Consider the following 10,145-nt stretch of genomic DNA (forward strand, 5'->3'; position numbering starts at 1 on the left):
CCTTCCCAGTATCGCTCCGTACATGCGCTCTTGGAAAGGTACGATTTATCACAGAATGGGTCAGGTTGGAAGGGATCACGGGGGATCATCTGGTCCAACCTCCCTGCTCAAGCCGGGTCATCCCAGAGCACATGGCACAGGGCTGCGAGCATGTTGTTCTTGAATATCGCCAGTAAGGGAGACTCTACAACCTCTCTGGGCAACTTGTTCCAGTGCTCTGTCACTGCACAGTAAGGAAGCTATTCCTCATGTTCAGGTGGAGCTTCCTGTGCGCCCGTGTTTGCCCACTGACTTTTGTGCTATTGCTCGGTACCACCGAGTGGAGTCTGGATCCGTCTACCTGACACCCTCCCTTCAGATAGTCACGGACATTGATAAAATCTCCTCCCAGTCAACTCTTCTCGAGGCTGAGCAGGCCCAACTCCCTCAACCTTCCTTCTTCAGAGAGATACGTCAGTTCCTTAATCATCTCTCTGTTCTCCACTAGACCGATTAGTTTGTCCAAGGGATTTAAATGTGAGATAGCCATAACAGTTTTTTGAATATTTTTCTCATCCAAGCTAGGCAAATGTAGAAATTACTGCATCTGTTGAGCTGTTCAAAAATGGTTGAGCTATTACTGGCATAATGGCTAAAACAAGTTGAATTTAATTTATCTCTCCGAAGAGCTTGACTCCCAGGCTGTGTTCTGGCTTGGGTGTCAGCTGAATCACATTGAAATAACTGGGCCATGTTTGCCCTGAGTGGCTGTGCTGAGGACCCCTGCAGTCACAAGGTTTTTTGAGGTAACTGCCCGGTGTGACCATTCACAAGGCTCCTTGACAGCCACACTCCCAATGCCAGAGACTCTCACTGTTAGAAGGCCCTTCACAGCAGGTGGCTCCAGCGAGCCGATGGGTGCCCTGCCCCCGCTGGGCTTCCTACACACCTCACCTCCTCAGTGTTGCTGAACCTTTGTATTTGATATAGAAATTTAAACCATTGGGGGGAAAGGAATGAGAAAATTGTCAGATATTACACATCTTTTCATTCCTTTATACAGAAATAAAAGAATACTACCTACCACTGCTGACCTTTCCTTTCACAATGGGATATATAAGCCTGCTTACCACAACCTGCCACACCAGCAATGCCTCACATCCACCCCATATGCAGAATAAAATAATTTGCAAAGAAGTAGTTTGCTTTAAAGAAATACACTTCTATCAGGGATGACATTCTTTATTAACACAAGGAAGGGGAAAGAGTAATACTGAAGAAGGTTAACAAAAGACAAAAAATACGCTGTCTAATTCAGGCTTAGGTTCCTCTGAAGTTATTTTGTATTGTTTGGAAAAATTACAGTCTCAGCATTGGTTTCTCAGTTCTTGGATTTAGCATCTTTTTCTATTGAAAAACAAGTAATACGAAAAAAACCCTACATTAGAAAGAGATTCATTGGACCAATGCGCACACCAAATGTAACTGTGTCCATGCACTAATACACATACAGGAGAATATTTATGCAGCTGGCTTTCTATGAATTTCTTACACAAAGCCAGACATATTTCTTATAAGCTATCTCAAGAAAGAAGTGTGAACAAAAGGCTTTATTTTGTGACTTAATCACATATCTTCCTGTTTAGTTGTGGAAAAGCTAGATGTTGAACCCATTTATATTCATGCCTGTCCATTTGCTATTCCAAAGTTGAGCTTTGGAAGTATACGTCTTCAGGATTATCTTCTACCAGTCAGTTTTCCAAAGTAACTTTACTTTGTAAGTCTACAGCTTCTTAGGGTGTAAGTAAAATTTCTTTGTCATATTCAAATATTCTGGTGAAGTCACTCTGAAGTCAGGAGAGCAGAAGTGTCCTAGGTGAAGTACCACTTCTTTGCATCAAAAAGATACAGGATTTTTATTTTGTTACTGCAAAGAAAATTTTATGCTATGATGGATTTTTCCAATTCACAAAGTGTGGGTGAATCTTCCACAGCAATCAGCTAAGTTTGAAGCTCTCCAGCTGCGAAAAACTGCTTGCTGCTGGTGAACTACTAGGCCTAGGGTAGGCAACCATGGATAAGCATGTTTCCTACTAGTGACTCTTACCTACTGAGAAATCCATAGCATTTGCAGACTCGTCAAGGCACAGGGTTCCGTCTTTTTCCCCTTCCTTCCTTTTCATATCCCACAGCTCACTAGCACTAGCAGATACAGTGTAATTTCAAGCCCAGGCTGGAGCAGTATCTGAGAAGTAAGGAACAGAGTGCATCAAACAGTGTACCATCTGTGGGGAATCCATCTAGTCCCATGAACCAAGTTTTCTCCCTGGCATTTGCACAGAATTTGGGAACTCTGTCTACATACACGATACAATCAGAGCCACCTGGACAGCAGTTTTTCCGCTTGAGTTTTTTATTTGTTCTTCTGATCTCCATTGAAATCAATTAGTAATCACTCTACTTTTCCCCTTTTTGTAATCAAAGCTTCTGATACCTTGATGGCACTTCACACCTGTAACAAAGCTGTTTAACGTCTGGCTGGATGTTAGCAACCAAGTTTCTGGGCTCCCTGCTCATAGAATTTCTGCAAACTGAGGCTGGAGGCCACAGACTTCTCTGTGAGTATGAGAGATTCCATGTCGGCTTTCTGCTGCCCTCTGTGTGAAGGCTGCTCAGACTTGTACTGAAGTGACTCAGCACCTCACAGGTCTGCCAGGATGGCAGGTCATCTTCGAGTTAGGTGTTATCCTCTTCTTCAGGACAATCACGAGCAGCCTTCTCAGTCACATCTTAGAGTTCAAGGAAGTAGATTTGCTCATTTAAAAAAAAAACCAGTGTAAAAGATGTTTATCCTTGTTTTTACTCTCCTCAAATACATCTAATTTCCAGTGTCTAATGAAGTTACATAACTTTAGTCATACTGCCATGATTTTATGCATTTTCCTGCTCATAAATATGAATATCCTTATCCTTGTTTCTTCCGTGTTGCAGATAGTGCTTTCAAAATGGTTTTAACTCAAAGCATGGAGTGCAGTGAATAAAGCAGGATGTGAACCTGTGAACCTCTTTAGTGTGTTTCCAAAAACCCAAAAGCCCAATGTTACAGGGCTTTCAAAAATTTTTAACTATTTCCTGGAGAATTTTAGAATATAACTGCAGCAAAACCACAGGGATGCCTTATTTCTAAATCTTTCAGAGTCACCTGCTTTTGAATCTCCTTCAGAATCAGCTGAATCATGGTGGAATGTTTGCTCTACTCAGTTGCACTGAGGCTGACCTGCTTAAGGATTTTGAAACCCAAGGACAAAACCAGATTTTTTTACCTGATCATGCTATGCAATAAAAACTCCAAGATCTTCTTATCAGTAAAACACTTCAGCTAAATTTTAAAGCCAGTTTTTGCAGTTCAAGGAACAGACTAGAGAGTAATTATATTCTTCCTGTCATCATCAAAGGAGTGCATTCAGCGGCTTGGTAGATAGAAGCTTTAGAAGTCCAGGAGCCTTCTTAGCACTTTCACTGAGAAGACCCTGATCTTCAAGCTTTATCCAAAATTGTAGTCTAACATGGCAGTAGACAAAACATGTCTCTCTAATATATTTGGCATGTTGGCAGATCTTCTAGTTGATTAAAAGAACTTACGAAGTACCATGCTTAACATTATGAATACTGTCTTTATACTTCATTTAAATATATATAATTTACACCAGATTTCTGAATTTGCATTTCATTTTACATTTGGTAAGTCATTCATAAACACTGAAAAGCAATATGACATAGAAAGAAAATCAGAATTGGAAATACTTTGTTGGCATGTGCAAAGTAATACATGTGTCTTACGATCTGGAAATAGCTTTGCAGAATAAATTTAAATCTGACACTGAGCGTGTTTTGTTACATGTCCTTGCCTTTTTCTTTACTCATCGAAGTATGTGTCAGGCAACACAAGGCATTACAAATAAAGCCCTGATTTCAATCAAAACAAATTTACTGTCAGAAATTTTATCTTGGTAAAGGGTATAATCTTCTTTTTGAGCAGATATGAAGTAAAGTAGACTACTTACATGTCTAGTAGGCATGGTTCTGCTTTATTTTGAGCAGGGATATTAGGATGAAACCCATCAACTGATCCCAGAAGTTATGATGGACTCTTCCCTTACTTCTTGTCATTTTTAACTCACTTTTATACTACTTCTTTACAATTTGGTGGAGCTTGAGTACATCTTACTCAGTGAGGGGAGGCTGTACCTTGGCAGCAGATATCTCAGTACAGTACCAGACATAACCTTGGGACAGGGGCATGTGTCAGTCCAAGGAGAGTGATTTCTCCACAGTTGCTGATTCAACAGCAAGACATCTTTCTTTATCTCACTTGGTTTTCAGCTGCTGTGCAGCTTATCAGCTAGAAAGTACCACCAAGTTCCTCCCTCCTCTCCAAGGGTGTCAGCAGAGCCTGGTCATGGTGTCTCCAGTCTGCCCTTTATTTAGTTACCCTGAGACTGTATTGTGTGTGGGAGGTCAGATATGCTGGCTACATTCCATCCAGGGAGTAGCAACTGTATTTTCCCCTGTGGTTTCCATAACATTATCTTTTTACCCTATCATCTTCCCACACAAGCAGTATTCATGGATTTGCAGTTTATCTGTCCTTCTCAGAGCAGACATATATCCAGGCTTGGCAAGTGGAAGGAGAGATGGTTTTGTTTGAGGGAATGATGTAGAATTTGTTGTGAATTAAGAGCCTGCAAAAGGAGATAAAAAGATCTGAATGGAGACTGATACAGTATGGAGAGGTCCTATAGACATGTAGCTGGGGGTTTTTTCAAAAAAAATGAGTACAAAAAAGCGATGCTGATGTGTAATTCCAAACCTATGGATGATGGTTTCAGACAGACAAAAACTTTTGACACTTTTTTTAGTAATAGCAGTAATTTTTTCCATCAAATTTGTTTAAAGAATTTACAGTTTTATACATATATATATAATGAAAAACAGTCAGTCCATCCAAAAGTTCACAGATAAAGGATCCCTTCTTTGTTTTATACCATTCGAGAGATACTGTCTCCACCTTTATTTCTTGCTCCACTACTTTTCTAGGTCTTTGGTTACTGAAGCCTGTCAAAGCATCTTTTACGCCTTTTAAGTATGCAGTTTCACTGAAGCCCAAGTATTATTATATAAACAGAAAATTGGAGTTGACAGTGAAAAGGAAATGAGTGAAAGGACTACTTAGTTTGAACACACACAGTACAATAATTGCTTCACTATTAAAGTGCTATTAAAGCACTTGAAATTTCGAGACCTTTCATACTTTGAGTTGTTAGACCCATCAAACTTATTCCTACTGTATTTCTTGTAAAATTTGCAGGATTTTGGAGGCCTATCCTGACCCTTACTTTTCCAGTGTAAGTAAAATATGGAGAAAGGACAACTCTAAAGAGTTCCAGTTGAAAAAAAGAAATGTAGAAAAAGAGCCAGCAACTTTAGCAACTTACCTTAAAAGTGGCGCATCCCTGGACTATCACACATACTCTTGGGTTCCCAAAAAGTCAAGTTCTGCAGTAGCATTTGTTTTACTGACTGGTTTTGGAAGAGCAGCATTAGTGTCTTTCCAAGTGATTCCCTTATTAGCAAAGTAAACGGAGTGTTGCCAATTATTTGAGTAGAAATGGCATCAGGACACCAATGGGGCAACTTTGAATACTAAATACAAGCAATCTGTATTTGACATGACAAATTTGCATAAGAGAAGCCAGCATAAATACAATTAGTCAGAGGATACAGATACTATTGACAGAACTGCTCAGGGTACGCTACCTGACATTTTATATGACTCAGATCTCTTTTTGACACAAAGGGCAGGTATATGTTATTTCCTTACTTTTAAGAAATCAATTCACAGAACTTAGTGGCCATCCTCATCTACTTGTTTTTTTTATTATAGCACAACTCCATGTATTCAGTCACAGTGTACATTCCCGTTGTGCTACAGAGACAAATACCTATGGCATGCTGCATATCCTGCTCAACATGTGGAAATTTTTCTCTCTTCATGCATGATATGTAATTATTGAACACTTTATTTGTGTTTTAATTAAACCCTAAGCACTGGTCTTCAATGAAGCCTGCACTTCTGTGCTGCATTCACACTTCTGTTGTGCTACTGAACCTCAGTCAGGTGATACCATTGTGCTAATGCAACTGCACACTTGTAATGCTCAAGGTTGGTAGTAGCAGTAGTAGTTGAACAGTAGTCTGTATGCTAGATTTAATCTGTAAGACTCTTTAGTCTGCTAAATGCATGTCTTGATAGGGGAAAATAGGAAGGAAGGGAGGCAAGAGAGAAGGTAGGTGTGTGGTGTCAGATCTGAAGGTCAGCAAATGGCTAAATATTTTTCCACCTGTTTCAGTTGACCAAATGTCTAGGTTTAATCCCAGCTGGCAACTAAGCACCACTCACCTGCTCACTCTCCTGCAGCAGGATGAAGGAGAGAGTCACAAGTGAGAAAACTCATGAGTTAAAGACAGTTTAATGGGCAAAGCACAAACCGTGCCCACGAGCAAAGCAAAACAAGGAATTCATTCATCACTACCCATGGACAGACAGGCATTCAGCCACCTCCAGGAAGACAGGGCTCCATCACACATAACAGTGACATGGGAAGACAAAAGTCCCCCACTTCTTTCATCTTCCCCAACACCATATGGACTGGAATATCTCTTTAGTCAGTTGGGTTCAGTTGTCTTGGCTGTGTCCTCTCCCAGCTCCTTGTGCATCCCCAGCCCACTCACCAGTAGGGTGCTGGAGAGGAGCAGAAAAGGCCCTGACACTGTGTAAGCCCTGCTTAGCAGTAAAGAAAGCATCCCTGAGTTAGCAACACTGTTTCCAGAACAAATCCAAAACATAACCCTATATAGCTACTGTGAAGAAAATTATCTCGGCCAAAACCAGGACACCAAACCAGAAATACGAACCTTTATCGTGAAGTGTGCATTGCTGGGACTGTTTTGCAGAAAAGAAAGAGAGAGTGGCAGAGCTCAAATGCTACTGGGAAGTCTTAACCATAATGGAGCCTCTGGATATTGAAGTTGGCATTTGGTTTTTTACTCACAAGGTTGCAGGAGTCAGAGCAAATGAGCGATTTTTGCTGGTTATGTGAAGGACAATTGGAATGGGAGAGCTCTCCTTGTTAAATGATGGACGTGGTACCATCTGGTGGCTATATGCAGATTTTTGTGAATAGTGTTGGATTGATGGGCTCAAGCATTTTATGGTAGTTTATGTTCAACAAATAGTTACAGTTAACATTCATAATTTTAAATTATTTTATGTCCCTTTTTAAATTAAGTGCACATGGAAAATGTGAATTCTCACAACACAAAGGTAATTGCATTTGGAGTTGGGTAAATGCAGTGGAATTCGTGTTTGGAAAGCACCTTTGGCAGCCCAGCTGTCATCCAGCATTGAATGGGTGTCTTCTATATGGCGTTAGATAAAGACTGTAATTTTCCCATGTTGTTTATTCTTAAGTACCATATGTAAAAGAGAAGATAGAACTTACTGCAAAGATATTCTTGCATGTTTATCTACAGAATAAATAAGGCAATATAGATACTAAAGATAATTTCTAGAATTCCTAGGGATTAATGCCACATTTGTGCCCCCTTTTGAAAAGTCATTGATACTGTAGTCTTTGGAAAGTTCCTGAAGACAGGCCCTTGCAAACCAGTTCTTCAAAGTAACATTTGGATGTGAACCATGACTACCCCTGCTGAAATGGGGTGCCAACTTAGCCATCTCTGCTTAGTCCTGAGGCACTAGAGCCATCACTGCTATGCCTTGCTTTCTGGTCTTTCTGCGCTGTTACTCACTCTGTGGTTCTAAATGAAGATACTTTGACTCCATGGCTCAAATGGCAAATCTGAACCCTGTAGTTCCTCTGTATGAGCTTTTACATAGGAAATGGGTGTATGTGCACTTGTACTCCAATGGCCTTTAGAGAGACCTCGACAAATTAGAGGGCTGGGCAATCACCAGCCGTATGAAGTTCAGCAAGGGAAAGGGACAGGTTCTGCACCTGCGGTGGGGCAATCCTGGGCATACAGATAGATTGGAGAAGGAGGTGTTGCACAGCAGCCCTTCAGAAAGGGACCTGGTGGTCCTGGTTGACAGGAAATTGAACAAGACTCAGCAGTGCTCTGGCAGCCAGGATGGCCAGCCATGTCCTGGGGGGCATCAAGCACAGCATCGCCAGCCTGGCAAGGAGGGGATTGTCCCACTCTGCTCTGCGCTGGAGCGGTCTCACCTCTAGTCCTTTGTATAGTTTTGGGCACTGCAACACAAGAAAGACATTAAACTACTAGAGAGCATTCAAAGAAGGACCACAAAGATGGTGAAGGGCCTTGAGGGGAAGCCGTGTGAGGAGTGGCTGAGGTCCCTTGGTCTGTTCAGCCTGGAGAAGAGGAGACTGAGGACAGACCTCATTGCAGTCTACAGCTTCCCCATGAGGGGAAGAGGAGGGGCAGGCATTGATCTCATCTCTCTGTGACTAGTGACAGGACTCAAGGAAATGGCATGAAGCTGAATCAGGGGAGGTTTAGATTGGATATTAGAAAAAGGTTCTTCCCCCAGAGGGTGCTTGAACACTGGAACAGGCTTCCCAGGAACGTGGTCACAGCACCCAGCCTCTCTGTGTCAAGAAGCATTTGGACAATGCTCTTGGGCACTCAGTGTGATTCTTGCTATGTCCTGCATAGAGCCAGGAGTTGGACTTGATCCTGCTGGGTCCCTTCCAACTCACCATATTCTATGATTCTCTGATTCTCTGATTCTGAGTCAGCAGGCTTAGAACCTCTTTCATAGAGTTGTCATCCAGGTTTTTTATGAATATTCTGGCCTGGCTTGTACCATCTGTGTGATGCTCGCAATTGATTTCTCACAAGCTGGAGTCCCCCATAAGGACAAGGGCAGTTGACTTGGAGGTGTCCTTTAGTTCCTCAAAGAATAATTTGTCGGCATTATCGTCCTGGCTGGCAGGTCTATAGCAGACTCCCACAATGACATCCACATTATTTGTTAGTCCCTGATTCTTACCCAGTATCTCTCAACCATGCCATTGCCAATTGTGAGCTCCATACACATTTTATCCTTGTCATTACATAAAATGCCACCTCCCAGCCTCTTCTGCCCTGCCTGTAATCATCCAATAGGGCACTTCTATCCCACCATAAAAGTGATTTATTGAAAATATTATTTTCAAACTGAACAGGGTAGGTCTGAAGTGATCACCATGCTAAAGATAATTATATCCTCGGAAATTGTGGTGTGTTATCATGCATGCATTTTGGATTACCAAACCATTAGCTTGGTTGTATGTACACATTAATTAGCCTATTTTCCTAGAAATAAAGGTCCTAGGCTATTTGCACATCTAGCCTATTTGTAATTAGCTGGCAAGCCCTTGTGTCATTGTTTTGTACTCTCATGTCATCTGGGGTTTTGAACCTCAGAATTTAGGGCGTTGTCTCTCATTTCATACCTCTGCTCAATTCTAGTTGATCTGGTCCTTGGAAGCTGCTTTAGAATTCTCTAGATTTCCCCTTCCACCTCTTCTAGTACTGCATTAAGGTTGACCTTCAGTGTCCAAAAGCATACTGTGCTCTGAGTGTCAAAAGGGCTTAAGCCCAAAATGTGTTTTACTTTGTTTTGGTGTTGTTGTTGCTAAATCTAGTTTTTATACAAATTTAAAATATCTGTACATATAATACATTAGAAAGACTATACATGTGTGTCTTGGTTTGAAAAACAGATGTCTGCTAAGGAAGGCAGGAGCCCCCCTTGGAATGGCAGATGCAATCCCCCTTCCCTCCGAGTTATTATAATTTTGAAATCAAGGGGCTTTTAGGCAAAGATGTGGGAAATAGGAATAAAAGTTCTTTACTATTATATATCTAGATGTGTATAACCAGTCAAACAACAATAACTCTGGCAGTAACAGCAAACAATCACAAACCCAGTCCCAGCCTTCTCGGCTGTCGGGCCCTTTCCCCTCGGGTGCAGTTCCGCTCGCAGCCGGCAGGGGCGCTGGCGGCTCCTGGTGAGCAGGGCAGGTGCGATGGTTCCCCCGCGGCTGCAGGGGGCGCTCCGGAGCGAGCTCGGGGAGCAC

The sequence above is a fragment of the Corvus brachyrhynchos genome, unplaced genomic scaffold (genome assembly GCF_000691975.1).
Source record: "Corvus brachyrhynchos isolate BGI_N302 unplaced genomic scaffold, ASM69197v1 scaffold325, whole genome shotgun sequence".
NCBI lineage: Eukaryota > Metazoa > Chordata > Aves > Passeriformes > Corvidae > Corvus > Corvus brachyrhynchos.